Genomic DNA, 9,576 nt, shown 5'->3' on the forward strand with positions numbered 1-9,576 from the left:
ATTATTCCTTTTAGAAAATGAATTTTAATTTCGGGATGAATTTATCAGGACGTGACAAATCCACCCCCCTTACAAGAATCTCGTCCCCGAGATTCGAGGAGGCTAGCAAGAAGATAGGTTGGGCGGTCTTCTCTTCTTGTCTGACTTCTTCCGTCGCGTCTTTTATAACAACTTGCCTAGCAAAACTTCTCTACTCTGGACTGCTTGGCTCAATCTCCTGTTGCAGATGGAATCTTCTCTTCACCTGACTTGTCCCTGGTTGAACCTTTAGCTGACTTCGACTGGGTTGCGGCACTTGAAGATGGTGCTTCAGTTCCAGAACTTCGCATAGTTCATATTTTTGGCGTCAACCTCATAGAAGTTACCCATTTCACGTTATGCGTCGAGATCAGCTCGTCATTACTAGGATACCATGCTTGTCATCATGAGCATATCATGCTTGTCATTTACTTCTAACCTGCCACCAACTGCCTCATATTAGCTTTCCTAGTCTCCGGGTGATAACTACTTCTGCTATTTGATGCAAGGGTCGATAACTTTGCCTTTGAATTATGTTTCCCAAGAGAACCAACTTATCCCACTTGACATACTTTGACGTCTTCCCAAATGGCTTTACTGCTGGATTTGTTGTTGTCTAATCATTATCCTGCCAAATCTGAGGCTTCGTTGTTAGATGCGATTTTAATCTGACCTCTGTAGATTATCTTCGAACATATCACTTGGTTCATAACTGGGAATAGCTCTCACGAACAAGCAACTCGGATTCACTTTCTTTACATTTGGTTCACTTCCCACTATTCTCTTCATGTTGTCATCATTTAGCATTCAACATATTCCTTTGCACCTTCCGCCTTGATGTGTTCTTTCTCGATGGATCGATTGGTAGGAAAGTGCGTTGAGCGATACTAGTGCAAGTGCTTTCATTCTAGTAGCATCTGATACAAAGCCCAAGGTTGAACCGAGCTTTAGATTCCACTGTTCAGGTTTTACTTATTGACTTCTTGGTCATGTCACAAAAGTTTCCATCCTTGTCCCCATAGAAGTACTTCTACCTGTGGTCATCTCTCTTACTCGTGAATTCACCTATTTTAATGACAGGGCAACTGTTGTAGGGTTGTTTGCTATCGGGAGTCTTCCTTGAGTGACACAAATCATGGTTCTCGTTATCCTTTATCAATCACCTTTCGACCTACTTCTTTTCCCAGTAACCAAACATCTTTTCCGATCTCTTCCATTAATCACCTTTCGACCTTTCTCAACCAGGTACTCTTCACTCCGGGTGTTGAGGATGCTTCTGGGGCAATGAGGTGCTTGGGCGTGCTGTCTTTCAGAGAAACCTTGAAGTAGTTCGTCAAAAGCTAGACTGACGATTGTTGCCTTTGATCCGAAGAGACACATCTGAAACTCTTAGTCCAAACAAATGCCTCTTTGGTTGATCACTTGATTTTCTTCGCCATCAATCGCTAGGCTATTTGATTCCTAACAGATTATGGGTTTACGGAAATGAGACCCTAGGTCTCCCTAATCAACAACAAAATGTGCACAACTCACAGCACTTGCACTCTTAACATGGATCCTTCATAAGCTTATCAAACTCATTCATTATCTCATGTTTCTCTGTTATTACATGATTGACGGGGAACAACTATAAAACAAAAGTATTTGAACACTGATATAAGAGTATTATGGTTGCTTCTGACTAGCGCTAGGCTTATCAGGTACTGTATTTGCTCCAGTGACCACTTGGCGATTGGCATGTCTGCTTCCTTAACAGGTACTACAGTTTGTAACAGACAATAACTTTCTTACGCTCGGGTTCTTCATCTTGTACTTGATTTCTTTGGCTGCTGTGCACGGGCGGGAGGGCGGCTCGGCCTGGAGGGGGGGGTGCGGCTTGGGCCGGGCAGGCCGGGAGGGGGGGGGAGAGACAGCCCGGGAGAGAGAGGGAGGAGGGTGCTGGGCCGAGGGGAAGGGGGCCCAAGAGGAGGGAGAGAAGGAGAGGGAGAGAAAGAGAGGGAGGAATGGGAGACTTCGGCCGCGGGCCGAGGGGAGAGAGGGAGGACTTTGGGCCAGACTTGGCCCAAAGGAGGAAGGAGGGTTATTTTTAGGTTTTTCTTTTTAATAAACTTTGTTAATTGTTTTTGTTGCTTAATAATTATTTCCGGTGCTATAAAAATTCAAGTAAAATTTGAGGGCTCCTTTTAGACCAAGGAGAATTTAACAAAAATTCTCCGGGCCACATTTGAATTTTTCTTGCACGTATTTTAGTGTTTGCCAATTTCTTTTCGAATTTTAATTAATTCTATTATTCCTTTTAGCGAATGATTTTTAATTCGGGATGAATTTATCAGGACGTGACAGGAGGGTCCTCAGCAGAAAAGAAAAACACCAATGCGAACCGAAGATGAAGTCCGTAAGATGATCATTACCAGCACAGAATGGCCTCCACCAGGAATGACAAAACGTCAGAGAAGAAATACCTTCCGAGGTGCACCACAGTTGACAGAGCATCTTTTAGCTAATGGAGGTAGAGTGTCTGATAGTGAAGATTCAGATCAAGTCTCCTCAGATGATGAAGATGAGAAGTCTCCCCAAGGTTTCAACCAGAATAAAATGGAACGTAAGGCATGCTCTCGTTGTGGAGAAATCGGTCATGTTGCCAGCTCGTGTGCCACTACATGCGTTCATTGTGAGGAAGACCATCCACCCGACAGGTGTCCAACGAGCAGGATCACTTGTTTCTTTTGTGAAGGAACTGATCATGTACCAAAAGATTGTCAATTCAGTTTGCTGCTGACGAAGAAGATGGCCAACCAACCCGCCAGTTCCAACGGAGAGAAGCATCAAGATGGATGAAGTCGGGGGTCGATGGACATTCTCCAGGGCAAATGAAGGCTACACGAGCTGCGGCCCGGTAGTCGAGATGTCATGGCAGAGGGTTGGTGCCCTGCTGCTAGGGTGCTCAGTCCTGCCTGCCTGTCCCGGGTGTCCCGGCCGTAGGGGGATTGGGTCGGTACTCTTGTCTATGGCTAGGATGGGTTGGAAACTATGTCACGTCTTTCGTCTGTATACCGTGGTGGTATGTGGCACGTGGTTACACGTGAGGAAGATGTGTCTTGTGGGTAAAGATGTACACCTCTGATCAGAGTAAAACCTATTCGAATAGCCGCGCCCTCGGTTATGGGCAAGCCGAGCAATGTACCCAAGTTAGTGTTTTAATTCTTAAAACTTGCTTAACAACTAAAATATGGAATGGTTGGCCTGGGTTGGCTTGGGACGAGCTGGGACCCAGGGTCGGGTTGCCAGTTCGGTCTGAATCATCGTAGGCCTTGGGTTAAGGCAGGTTCGTGTGGGTTCACGGCCTTGATTAATAACATTGTATAGCTCTAGGATCGTGTTTACAAAATAGCTTGAGCAACTAAATGTCTTTAAATGCTGTTTACTTCAACCCTAACCCCTCTATGTTATAATTCCCTTGTACTCCCTTGCATTTATTCTGCACTTGTGGGTGTGTCTTGTTGAGTACGGTGGTTGTACTCAGTCTTGCTCAATTTTTCCCAAGCCCAGAAGAGGAGCTCCTTGAAGATGAAGGCTTTGGTGTCTAGCTCGTGCCTGCCGTCAAGTGCCTGTGGTCGTCGCCCTAGTCTTCCGCTGTTTCTCGTTTGTCTTTGTGTGTGCTGGGCCTTCGCTGCCCATGTAATAAATTAACTATTTACGCTTCCGCTTGTTAAACTCTGATTTGTATCAACTTTTGCTGTACCTTGCCTCCTGGGACAAGGATTAATGCACGCACGTAAGGAATGCCCGTTGGGTTATTTCCGGTCGTGACACACCATCACCTGGGACGAGTTTTCATCTGTATTCAAGAGATCCCATGTTCCCGCAGGAATGATCACACTGAGAAAACGAGAGTTCCGCTACCTGAAGCAAGAAGATTTGACCGTCACAGAGTACCTGCACGAGTTCCATCGTTTGGCTCACTATGCACCAGAAGATGTGGAAAATGATGAAGACAAACAAGAGAAGTATCTCCAGGGGTTAAAAGATGAGATCACAGTGCAACTACTCCTAGAGGAATATGAAGATTTTGAGAAACTTGTGGACAAAGCCATACAACTCGAAAGTGAGCATAATCGGATGAAGAACTGTAAGAGAAGGATTGTCAGCATCCCAGTATTCCCATGTGGTAACCAAAGACAGCGCACGGAGCCACTTCAGATCACCGGATCTTCTGTTGCGCATCAAGAGTTTCCGCCCCAAGAAGATGGACACAATGCAGACAACAACATTAGCAATACTAATGATGATGATACCACCAACAACCATGCTTCTTGCCCCATTAGTGACCACTCAAATCAAGCGTGCAATGTCAACATCATTCACCAAGGTGTCGACGATAGTATCAATGATGGCACCCAAAATGACAACCCTAGCAATTGTGACTCTGAGAAAGACTCCAATGGTGATAGCAACTATGGTACCACTGATGCCAATGTTAGCAAGGATTTCCAACCACCAATTCCAACTCCAAGTCAGAATGATCGTCCCCAGACGGATAGCTCAGCAAAGAAGACGTTGATTTGCTACAATTGCAAAGGACCAGGGCATTACTCGAGGGACTGCCTGCATCCAAGGCAAAGTCGATCTCCACATTACCGCCAATTTACACGAAGCAGACATCCCAATCGTATTGTGGTCACTGGAGCAAACGCCGTACCCGTGAGGCCTCGTGTTAATCAGAACCCATAGCAGAAACAATGTGCCGATGCTAAGCACCTTTCCTTTTAGGCAGTGCTTAGTATTCATGTAATGAGGGAGAAATGTGTAATACAGACAAGTTCTATGAGGGTTCTTTTGGAAGATGTGGATATGTGATTATGTGTATAATTGCTTACTGATAAAGGAGACCTAGGGTCTCATTTCAGACGAACTATGTTCTAACCTCGAGTTAATAACCAACCTGTTGATGGAAAAGAAAACCAATTAAACTGTGTTGGGTTAAAAAGCCAATGAGACAGTAGTTGGGGATAGGAGTTTGGATACGCCTTTTACAGATCAAGATAAGGATTGTTGGATGAAACCCATAAGGGTACCCGCCATGCCTCTACATTGATAAGTTCGGATATACCTGCAAGCAGTTAAGAAGATCCAGGAGACATCAATATTTGAGAACATAGTAGTCGATGGTTGGTAATTAATCTATCAGGTATCAGAAAAGGGTCAAAGGTGATATGGCAGAAGAACAATTTGGATGCTCCCCATCTCGAGGAAGCACTAAAGATGATCATCGGCAATTAAACCCTAGTGGCATAGATACAGATAGCAAGCAATGTATTTCCCTGAAGGTAGTCAGTGCAGCTTTTTGACGAACCACATCAAGGTTTCACTGAAAGGCAGCAAGCCAAAGGATCTCATCGTCCCCAGAAGCGTCCGCAATCCACATTAAAGAATACCACCTGTTAGAGGTAAGCCGAAAGATGATTGATAAAAGAGATTGGCAAAGATGTTCTCTAGCATGAAAGAAGTAGGCCGAAAGGTGATTGATAAACAGAAACATGCTCTGCATCGCTCAAGGAAGACCCTTGATTGTAATTGCCACGCAACAGTCACCTTGTCATTAAGTAAGCAAGATGACCTAGGTAAAAGTGTTTCTAGGAAGGCAAAGAGTGAAATCTTCAACTCGGTATCAGATGCTACACGGAGTGAAAAGTGCAAGCACCGGTTACCAGGCAATGCCATTTCTTGGGAGATGATCCAATGGGAAAGAACACATCAAGGTTAAAGGTGTAAAGGAATACGTTGAATACTAACTGAGGACAACCTGAAGATGATAATGGGAAGTAAACTGAATGTAAAGAAAGTGAATCCGAGTTGCTTGTTCGTGAGAGCTATTCCCAGTTATGAATCAAGTGATATGTTCGAAGATAATCTACAGAGGTCAGATTAAAATCACATCTAACAACGAAGCCTCAGATTTGACAGGATAATGATTAGACAATAACAAATCCAGCAGTAAAGCCATTTGGGAAGACGTCAAAGCATATCAAGTGGGATAAGTTGGTTCTCTTGGGAAGCATAATTCAAAGGCAAAGTTATCGACCCTTGCATCAAATAGCAGAAGTAGCTATCACCCGGAGACCAGGAAAGCTAATATGAGGCAGTTGGTGGCGAGTTAGAAGTAAATGACAAGCATGGTATTCTCATGATGACAAGCATGGTATCTTAGTAATGACGAGCTGATCTCGACGCATGACATGAAGCGGGTAACTTGTATGAGGTTGACGCCAAAGATATGAATGATAAGAAGTTCTAGAACCGAAGCCCCATCCTCAACCACCGCAGCCTAGTCTGGGTCAGTTAGAAGTTCAACCAGGGACAAGTCGGGTGAAGAGAAGATTCCATCTGCAACAGGAGATCGAGCCAAGCGTTCCAGAGTGGAGAAGTTTTGTTAGGCAAGTTGGTTATAGAAGACGGAGCGGAAGAAGTCAGACAAGAAGAGAAGACTGCCCAACCTATCTTCATGCTAGCCTCCTCGAATCTCGGGGACGAGATTCTTGTAAGGGGGGTGGATTTGTCACGTCCTGATAAATTCATCCCGAAATAAAAATCATTCTCTAAAAGGAATAATAGAATTAATTAAAATTTGAAAAGAAATTGGCAAACATTAAAATACGTACAAGAAAAATTCAAATGTGACCCGGAGAATTTTTGTTAAATTCTCCTTGGTCTAAAAGGAGCCCTCAAATTTTAGTGGAATTCTCAGAGCACAAATAATAATTATTAAGAAATAAACAATGTTAAAATAATTTTATAAAAAGAAAAACCCTAAAAAGTCTTTCCCCCCCCTTTCCCCTCTTGGGCCGGCTCGGCCCATCCCTTTCTCTCTCTCTCCTCTTCCCCGCGGCCCATCCGGCCTCCTCCCCGCGCGCGCGCCGCTGACGGGTGGGCCCGCCCGCCACCCTCGCTGACGGGTGGGGCCCACCTGTCATCCCTGTCCTCCCGCCGCTCCCGCCGCCTCGCCCGTGCCCTAGCGCCGCCGCCGCCGCGAATCCCGCCGCCTCCCGCCGTCCACGCGCGCAATAAAGTGGGGGAAATATTCCCCGTGATTCCCTCTCTCTTTCCCCCCATTTCTCCCTCTCTCTCCCGCGTTCAAACGGGCGGATTTGCCCCCGCAAATCTCGCCGGCGCCATTGATGGCGGCCGACCTCCCGCGCCGGTTTCCTCCCTTCCCCGGCCACCCTCTCTCGCCCCCGGCTCTATATAAACACTCCCCGTGCCTCTCTCCACCGTTTCCGCCACTCGCCGCTCTCTTTCCCCGTCGGAATCGAGCTCGCGCCGTCGTCCTCTCTCTCCGCCGTCGCCGCCGAGCTCCGGTTCACCGCCGTCGTTGCCCCGGACCATCTCCCGCTTCGGCACCGCCTCCTTCGGCTTCGCCGCATCCTCGCCGACCTCGTCCACCTCTCCGTTTCGGTCGCCGACCGCCGGAACGCCGCCGTCCCCGTCGACCCGAGCCGCGCCGCCGCCTCTCTCCGCTCCGGTCGCCGTTCCCATCGTCGCCATCGATCCGGGGTGAGCCATGGACCGCCCATTTCGTTTCCCCCTTCCCTCCCCTCTCTCGGCCGCCGCTCCGCCGTGCCTATGGCCGCCGCCGGCGACCATAGGGGCGCGGGCGCGCCGCCTCTCGTCGGCCGTGCCGGCGAGGCCGCCTTCGGGCGCGCCCCGCGGCTGCTAGGTGGGGCCCGGCCGTCAGCCGCCCGCGCCCCCGGGTGCGGCTGACGCGTGGGACCCACGGCGCCGGCCGGCGCAAGCCGCGTGCACCCGGTCCACCGTGGACCGTGAGGCTGCCGCGTGGGCCCCACTCCCGTGGACCCGGTCCGCGCGCCCCTCCCGTCGCCTGATGCAATAAATCCGATTTTAAATTAAAATTTAAATGAAGAAATTCGTAAATATCCATTTAAAGAGCATATAAACTTCAAATGGCCATAACTTGGCCATTTGAACTCGGAATTGGACCGTTCAAGTCTCTAATTTTTCCTTAAGAAGTCAAGAACCCATTTTTGTGCTTTGTTTCTGCTTGTTATATGGAGTTTAGTAGAGTAAAAGCCGTTTCTTTTCCGTTGGTCGTGTAGACGCTGCAGCTCGGAAGATCCGCTCTTCGTGGAAGTTGAAGCCGGCGTTTGGGAAAGCGAGCAAGGCAAGTCACATCATCCTTGAACATATTGAATCCCAGTTTATAAAATTATTTTGATTTAAATTATTGCATAGTCGCTTTATTTAAATTCCCGCGTTATCACTGTTTTATTTAGCCATGCCTATTTACCTTTGTTATGACCTTATTATTATTGTTATTGTTATTATTACCTTGTTCACCCTAGATTAAACAAAACCCCAACTAGTGGACACTCTACTCATAGTACCACTAGTATAATTTTAGGTAGATGCTTCGCTGATTAATTAGGTAACATTAGGCGGTTTTACAACTCTAGACTTTGGGATATTCATATCACCTGGACACTTTGGAATTGTTGGTTTATTGTGGAATTGGATTCACACCGCCCCCTCTATTCAAAATCCCCAAAATGGTTTTAGGCTGGGCTCGGGGTGCATGGTTTTGATAGTAGCACCTCAGTCCTGCCTGCCTGTCCCGGAGGTTCTGGCCGTAGGCGGGATTGGGTCGGTACTCTTGTCTATGGCTAGGATGGGTTGGGAACTATGTCACGTCTTCCGTCCGTATACCGTGGTGGTATGTGGCACGTGGTTACACGTGAGGAAGATGTGTCTTGTGGGTAAAGATGTACACCTCTGATCAGAGTATAATCTATTCGAATAGCCGCGCCCTCGGTTATGGGCAAGCCAAGCAATGTACCCAAGTTAGTGTTTGAATTCTTAAAATTTGCTCAACAACTAAAATGTGGAATGGTTGGCCTGGGTTGGCTTGGGACGAGCTGGGACTCAGGGTCGGGTTGCCAGTTCGGTCTGAATCATCGTAGGCCTTGGGTTAAGGCAGGTTCGTGAGGGTTCACGGCCTTGATTAATAATATTGTGTAGCTCTAGGATCGTCTTATAAAATGGCTTTGGGCAACTAAGTGACTTTTAAATGCTGTTTTCTGCAAAGCTTAACCCCTATATTATTACCCCTTGTACCCCCTTTGCATTAATCATGCATCTGCCGGTGTGGCTCGCTGAGTACTGTGGATGTACTCATTCTTGCTCAATCTTTTCCCTCTTCAGTAAGAGAAGCTTTGGAGAAGAAGTCTTAGGTGGAGTCCTGGCTTATACCCCAGTTGAGCGCCTGTGAAGATGTAGCCGTAGGCCCGCTAGTCCGCTGCTGTTTATTTTTGATTGTCAGGCCTTAAGTGCCTTTGTAATAATGTAAATATTATCGATATAATAAAGATGTGCCTTTTGTATCATGTTTGTTCGGTGTACCCCGGCTTTTCCTGGGACGGGGATTAATACACTAGCGTTCGGGAAAAGGTAATTTTCTCGGTCGCGACAAGCTGGTATCAGAGCCATCTCGACTGTAGGATAAGCCAAGTGGATAAAACCTAAGGACATATTTTCTAAATAAAACTA

This window comes from Oryza sativa, chromosome 2 (assembly GCF_034140825.1).
Source record: "Oryza sativa Japonica Group chromosome 2, ASM3414082v1".
Classification (NCBI taxonomy): Eukaryota; Viridiplantae; Streptophyta; class Magnoliopsida; order Poales; family Poaceae; genus Oryza; species Oryza sativa.